The following is a 7,152-nucleotide window of genomic DNA, read 5'->3' as shown; positions in this document are numbered from 1 at the left end:
GAGTGGATTGCCTGAGCCTGCGGGTTCGAGACCCACCTGGGCAGCGAGACCTCATCTCTATAATAAATCAAAAAATCAGCCGGGCGTGGTAGTGCATGCCTGTAATTCCAGCTCCTTGGAAGGCTAAGGCGGAAGAATCGCCGGAGCCCAGCAGGTCGAGGCTGCGATGGCCGGGAGCAGCCACTGCACTCCAGTCTGGGCGACAGAGTGAGACTCCAACTCAAAAAAAAAAAAAAAGAATTGTGGAATGTTCTCACCTATAAAATGTTAATCTCTGATAGACAGTTCAGGTTATCTTCCTTCCTAGGTTTTTTACTAAAATTTAAGGTTACTAAGAATAAGAATTCTAGTAAATTTAGTAAATATATCATTCTGTATACAAAATGTGCCAAAGAAGATAAATCCTTATAGAGAAAAATATTAATTTTGTCTAATTCAGAAGTTATCTAAAGGTTGACTCAAATTATGAACTTGGAAATGTTATTTATGAAACAAGGAATAAAGGAACCTGTAAATAGGAGAGGGAGACATCAAAAAAAGTTATGAATTTGAAGACATATTTTTGACTAGGCAGGTTATAAGGAAAAGAGAATTGTTTTGTATGAAAAAGGATATTTCAGAAGAGCAACTTTGTTTTGTCTTATTTTCAGCTTTTTCTTCCCTGAAAAGGCCTGTGTTGATAACTTTCGCCTTTACGTTTTTTCATTAGTTCCTATAATTTTTTCCCTCCAGTTCTTTTCTTTTTGAGTCAGTCTTACTCTGTCACCCAGACTGGAGTGCAGTGGCACTTCACAGCCACCACAGCCTCCACCTGCTGGGTTCTGGTGATACTTCCATCTCAGCCTTCCAAGTAGCTGGAACTACAGGTATGCATCACCATACCCAGCTAATTTTTTGATTTATTGTAGAGACAAAGTCTTGTCATGTTGCCCAGCCTGGTCTCAAACCATGGGCTCAGGCAGTCCTCTCGCCTCAGCTTTCCAAAGTGCTAAGTGTTAAGTCACAGGACTTTGACTACTGGACCTGAAAAAGGCACCGATGACTGCTAACCAGTGAAGGACTTATCTTCAGACCCAGGAGAAAGGGACAATCAGAATGAACTTATGTAAGACACAGGACCAGAAATTAAAACTATTTAATCCCTCTAGACCCAGGGACTAAGATGAAAGAGAGGGGCACATATGACTGTAAGGGCCTATTTTGAAGGATAAAATTAGTTCAGATTTGTTTATAAATTAAACACTAAATAACAAAAGTACACTGACACAAGGCTGGCATCTGGGCCCCTGTGTTGGGATATCAGGATTTTTTTTGGAACATTGATCTGCTCTTTAATAGAAAAACTGTAAAAATTTATAAAAGGTTCATGGAAACTTCACCCTTATGACCCAAATTGATTAAAATTAGATAGACACATTTGTTTATAAGGTGTCATTAAAATTAACTTTAACATTAATAATACACAATACAAAGGTAAAATTTGGTTTCATCTTCTGAACAAAATTTTTGTGTAATATTAATTTGAGATAATAAAATCTTTTTATGTTTTTTGTTTTTTTCTTTTGAGTCAGGATCTCACTTTGTCACCCAGGCTAGAGTGCAGTGGCATGATCATGGCTCACCACTGTCTTGACTTCCTGGGCTCAAGCAATTCTGCCTCAGCCTCCCAAGTAGTTGGGATTATAGGCTAGGACCTCCATGACTAGCTAATTTTTTAATTTTTTGTGGAGATGAAGGTTCACTATTGCCTAGGCTGGTCTTGAACTCCTGGGCTCAAGCAATCCTCCTGCCTTAACCTCGCAAAGTATTTCGTTGGCCTCATGCTGTCTTTATCAGGTCTTCTTGTTTGGGAAACTGAGTCTTCTCTCTATCAGACAGCAAAGGTTTTTGCTGTTTTGAAATCTTTGAATTATCATTTTAGTTAAATGAATAACTATTTTATAGTGAACTGTGATCTTATTTTGCGCTATCAAGTGTTTTACCTATTTGATATTTGGGAAAATTTCCAAAAGCAAAATTTAACATTCTAAATTCAGTCTTTTTTTTTTTATTAATCTCAAACTAAGTTTTTAAAAGATATCAGATCCTCTGAAATACAAAAGATACAGTAGGCTTATTTAGTATGTTAAAATTATATGGGAAACATTGTCAAATATGAAATATATTTAACTTTCTTTGGGCTATATTTATACAAATGTTTTACTAATATGTATTTCAAAATTATATGAGATTCTTAAAATTCTTATTTGTCTTAGTATTAATAATGATTTTTATGTTGAGTTGTATGTCACAGAAATAACCAAATTTTTTGTCAATTGTGTCTTTAATCATGACTGTCCTAAGCATCCACAATTAATTTTTTTTACTGCTATTCTATCCAAAAAGATGTTTATAATCAGTTATAGTCCAAAATTTGCTTCTTTAGGGAGTTCACGAAAAGGAATCTTGAATGCAAATTTCTGATAACATTGGAGATTGTGCCGTGGGACTAGAGAGAAAACTTTCAAGGACTCTCATTAGAGAGTTGATATGTTCAGGTTTGTTGGCCTAATATTGAGCAGAACAGGAGTTAATTGCATGAACTAAACTAATAGAGGGCTGAAATAATTTGTGACTTTTTTGTTTGCAACTCTGCTGATTCTTTTCATTTGTTTTCAGAATTAAGAAAATTTTTTTCCTGTTATTTATAATTTAACAACTGAATAGAGTATACTCTTGTAAACAAAATTTGAGGCATATTTCTTTCTCTCTACCTGACTTTTTCAGAATTCAGAAACTATTTATGAGTATTCTTAATTTATTTGCATAAGTTCAATAAGAATTTGTTTTCTTTTGTAACGAGGTTGAATTTGTAGAGCCAATAAAAGCCCCTTGGAAAGACTGGCCTTATATCTATCTACACAGCTCCTTTACAGAGGTTCCTCAGCTGTGGTAAGTGAAGAATGTTACTTTCTAACAAGCCCAGAAACCTCAAGGTAATTGAAATCTCGAGAGAGAGGACTATGGACAGGTAGTATATGTACAGAGAACCTTAGAACATGATTTACCTCCTTTCCAGCCCCTTTCCTATGCTTCTTAATTATATATTGCCACAGCCAGAATATACAATAGTTCTAATGGGACTCCAGACATTGGAATAATCAGAAACGCTACATCATAAACAAATGATGTCTACTATATCCAAAGTGATAAAAGCGAAGGCTAGCACTTTTGGCAAAGAATTAGATGCTATCCCTGTATTCCCACGCTTTGGGAGACTGAGGTGAGTGGATTGCCTGAGCCTGAGGGTTCGAGACCCGGCTGGGCAACTTGGTGAGACCTCATCTCTACAATAAATAAAAAAAATTAGCCGGGTGTGGTAGCACGCGCCTGTAGTTCCAGCTACTTGGAAGGCCGAGGCGGAAGGATCGCCAGAGCCCAGCAGGTCGAGGCTGCGGTGGCCGGGAGCAGCCACTGCACTCCAGTCTGGGTGACAGAGTGAGACTCCAACTCAAAAAAAAAAAGAAAGAATTAGATGCTATGAAAATGGAACCTAATAGATTTTTTAAAAGAGTCAAATAAAATTGTAGAACCTAAAATTACAAAAAACACAAAATTAATATATCAATAGATGGGTTTAACACCATAGGAAAGAGAATTCGTAATCCAGAACATATATCAGGTAAAAGCTACCCAAAATTAAGCATGGGAAGACAGAAGGATGAAAAATTGTGAAAGAAAGTAAGAAAAATAGTAGATAGAGCTAAAGTAAAGGAAATTGAGTTCTGAGCCATTTTTCCTCTTCCCCATTCCTTCCACCACCCCCTTCAAACCTAAACTTGAGCCTATTGCCCATTGGCCTAGCATTGCTTTCACCATGGCCCTCAGTGATGCCGACATGCAAAATCAGATTAAGCATATGATGTCTTTTATTGAACAAGAAGCCAATGAGAAAGCAGAAGAAATAAATGCAAAGGTAAAAGAGTTCAACACTGAGAAAGATTGGCTTGCGTAAACTCAAAGACTAAAGATTATGGAATACTAGAAGAAAGAAAAGCAGACGAAGCAGCAGAAGAAAATTCGGATGTCCGATTTGATGAATCAAGCAAGGATCAAAGTCCTCAAAGTCCTTATTACAAACTTACTAAATGAAGCAAAACAGCGACTCAGCAAAGTGGTAAAAGATACAAGGTACCAAGTGCTGCTGAATGGACTGGGCCTTCTGGGTTTGTACCAGTTGTTGGAGCCCGGATGATTGTCCATTGCAAGCAAGATTTTCCTCTGGTAAAGACTGCAGTGCAGAAGGTAATCCCCACGTACAAAATCGCCACCAAGAATCATGTTCGAGACCCACCTGGGCAGCAAGACCTCATCTCTACAATAAATCAAAAAATTAGCCGGGCGTGGTAGCGCATGCCTGTAATTCTGGCTACTTGGAAGGCTGAGGTGGAAGGATCGCCGGAGCCCAGCAGGTTGAGGCTGTGGTGGCCCGGAGCAGCCACTGCACTCCAGTTTGGGCAACAGAGTGAGACTCCAACTCAAAAAAAAAAAAAAAAGGAATCATGTTGATGTCCAAATTGACCAGGAGCCCTATCTGCCTGAGGACATGGTTGGTGGAGCTGAGATCTATAATGGGGATTGTAAAATCAGAAACTTAGAATGATTTTCTTTCTTTCTTTCTTTTTTAGTCAATCTCACTCTGTTGCCCAGGCTGCAATGCAGTGGCACTCTCATGGCCACTGCAGCCTCAGTCCGCTGGGCTCAAGCAATCCTTCTGCCTCAGTCTTCCAAGTGGCTGGAACTATACGTGTGTGCCACCATGCCCGGCTATTTTTTTTTTTTTTAATTTATTGTAGAGAGGAGGTCTTGCCAAGTTGCCTGGGCTGGTCTCGAACCCCTGGACTCTGACAATCCTCTCACCTCCGCCTCCCAAAGTGCTGGGATTACAGGCATGAGACACCATGCCCGACTAGGAATGATTTTCAAGTGTACCGAAAGAATATAAACTGCTTCTGTCCTTGCATCTTCTCTGATTCTTTTGCCTCTCTCTTTCACTTATAAGGACCCTTGTTATTAATTTGAATGCCCCAGGTAATCAAGCATAACCTCCCTATCTCAAGATCCTTTACTTAATCACATCTGTACAGTCTCTTTTGCCACATGAGGTAACATATTCACAAGTTCCAGGGATAAGGGCAAGAACATCTATGGAGCCATTATTCTTCTTATCACACCACCTATCTAAAAAAAATGCTCTCACCCTTTTTTAACTCGAGAGATACTTTTCTTCTAGAATGCCCAATGAAAGAAGACAAATCAGTCTTTCCAAGAAGCAGAAAGAGGATAGGGCAGTTTGCATATTATCTCATTTAACTATCAGTCGTCAGCATTGATGAACCAGATATTATTACCTCAATGTTTAATTTTTTTTTTTATTTTTTAAGGTGGATTTTATTATCCATTTTAAAGATTCCTAGATTGAAGATGAGAGTCGATAACTTGACTCAGGCCATCTAACTGGTAAAATGTCTGACTAGAAATTTGTATCCAGATGATCAAGCTTGACTGAACCAAAGTTTGAATGCAACTAAGTTTCTTCCACCATAGCAAGTACAGGTTGAATATCCTTTATCTAAAATGCTTTGGATCAGAAGAGTTTGGGGTTTTGAATAATTTTGGATTTGGGGATATTTGCATATACATAGAGATATATTGGAGACGGGACCTGAGTATAAACACAAAATTCATTTATGCTACACATAGGGCTAGACACAGTTTAAAGATAATTTTATACAATATACTTAATAATTTTGTGCATGAAACAAAGCTTTTACCTCATTTTGACTGTGAACAGGCACGTGAGATCATTTGTGAAATTTTCCACTTGTGTGGCATCATGTCAGTGATCAAAAAGTTTTGGATTTTGTATTTTTGGGTTAGGGATGCTCAACCTGTACAGCTGTTGCTTGTCTTATCATTGTATAAATAATTTCTGGCCAATTTTCATCTCAGGAAACATGGTAATTTTTCTAATATGGCAGGGTTTTTTGTTTTTGTTTATGTGAGTCCGAGTCTGTCTCCCTCGCCCAGGCTAGAGTGCAGTGGCACGCTCACCGCTATTACAGCGTTGACCTGCTGGGCTATCGCGATCCTTCCACTTCAACCTTCCAAGTAGATGGAACTACAGGCGAGCACTACCACTGATATGGGATTTATTGTAGAGACGAGGTCTCGCTAAGTTGCCCGGGCTGGTCTCGAACCCTTGGGTTCAGGCAATCCACTCACCTCAGCCTCCCAAAGTGCTGGGATTACAGGCTGAGCCACAGAGCCCGGCAGTGGTAGTCTTTTTAATGAGTGAAAAAGAAATAAAGAGTGGGGAGGTTTCAAACTACAGAGACGTCCTTTTATAAAGGCTTGGTGGCAAAAGGCTCTCACCGTTATTGACCATGGGCCCCTGGCACTTAAGTTCCATGAGGCCTCCGTTCTCTGGTCTGTGAAATAAGATGTTTGGATCTAACGACACCTTGTCCAGTTCCCCTCCTTCTGGGACATTCTATGATTCTGAGAGAGGAGCCCCAGGTCTCAAGATACCTCCACCTTGTTGGGTGGGCTCTGAAATGGGTGCATTCAAGTTAGAAGCATCTGAACTATGCCACAAAAAAAAAAAAAAAAAAAAAACCCAGTGCAGATTTAAGCAGGAAGAAAAAAAAAAGAAGAAGAAGAAGAAGTAGAAGAAGGGCAATCAACAGGAGAGGAGGGGAGATGAAACCTCTGGCGACGTCTAGAGATAGAGACGGCAACATAGATAGAATGCAAGTATAACCACCGACGGGGATCCAGCGTTTAAGATGCACATAAAACGCTGCTGGTCTTTGAGGATGCAGGAATAAGACATTGTTCTTGGTCTCCCGGCGCTCGCAGAACGTCCAGGGATCGCAACCCGGACATCTAATTTCCACCTCCAGACGCCTGGACACGAGAACCAAGTTGGAGAAGAAAAGACCGTAAGGCGTGTGCGAATGAGTGGGTCACAGCCGGGGGCGACTGGGACTCAATCCTGCTCGAAAATATTTTTTAAAACGTTGGAGAGCGCCAGAGGCCCTGTGAAAAGACGATCTATGGAAATAAGCGGGACCCGCCGGCAGGCCGGATGCGCGAGTGGGACAAAGAAAT

At 39.8% G+C, this 7,152-nt stretch overlaps 1 pseudogene; it reads left to right on the top strand.

Moving 5' to 3' along the window:
• Positions 1-3,856: 3,856 nt before the first annotated feature.
• LOC103269059 lies at positions 3,857-4,642 on the top strand (annotated as a pseudogene).
• Positions 4,643-7,152: the final 2,510 nt, after the last annotated feature.

The sequence above is a fragment of the Carlito syrichta genome, unplaced genomic scaffold (assembly GCF_000164805.1).
Source record: "Carlito syrichta isolate Samal-C Ts95f unplaced genomic scaffold, Tarsius_syrichta-2.0.1 Scaffold309041, whole genome shotgun sequence".
NCBI classification, from domain to species: Eukaryota; Metazoa; Chordata; class Mammalia; order Primates; family Tarsiidae; genus Carlito; species Carlito syrichta.
This window is presented reverse-complemented; position numbering and strand designations above follow the sequence as displayed.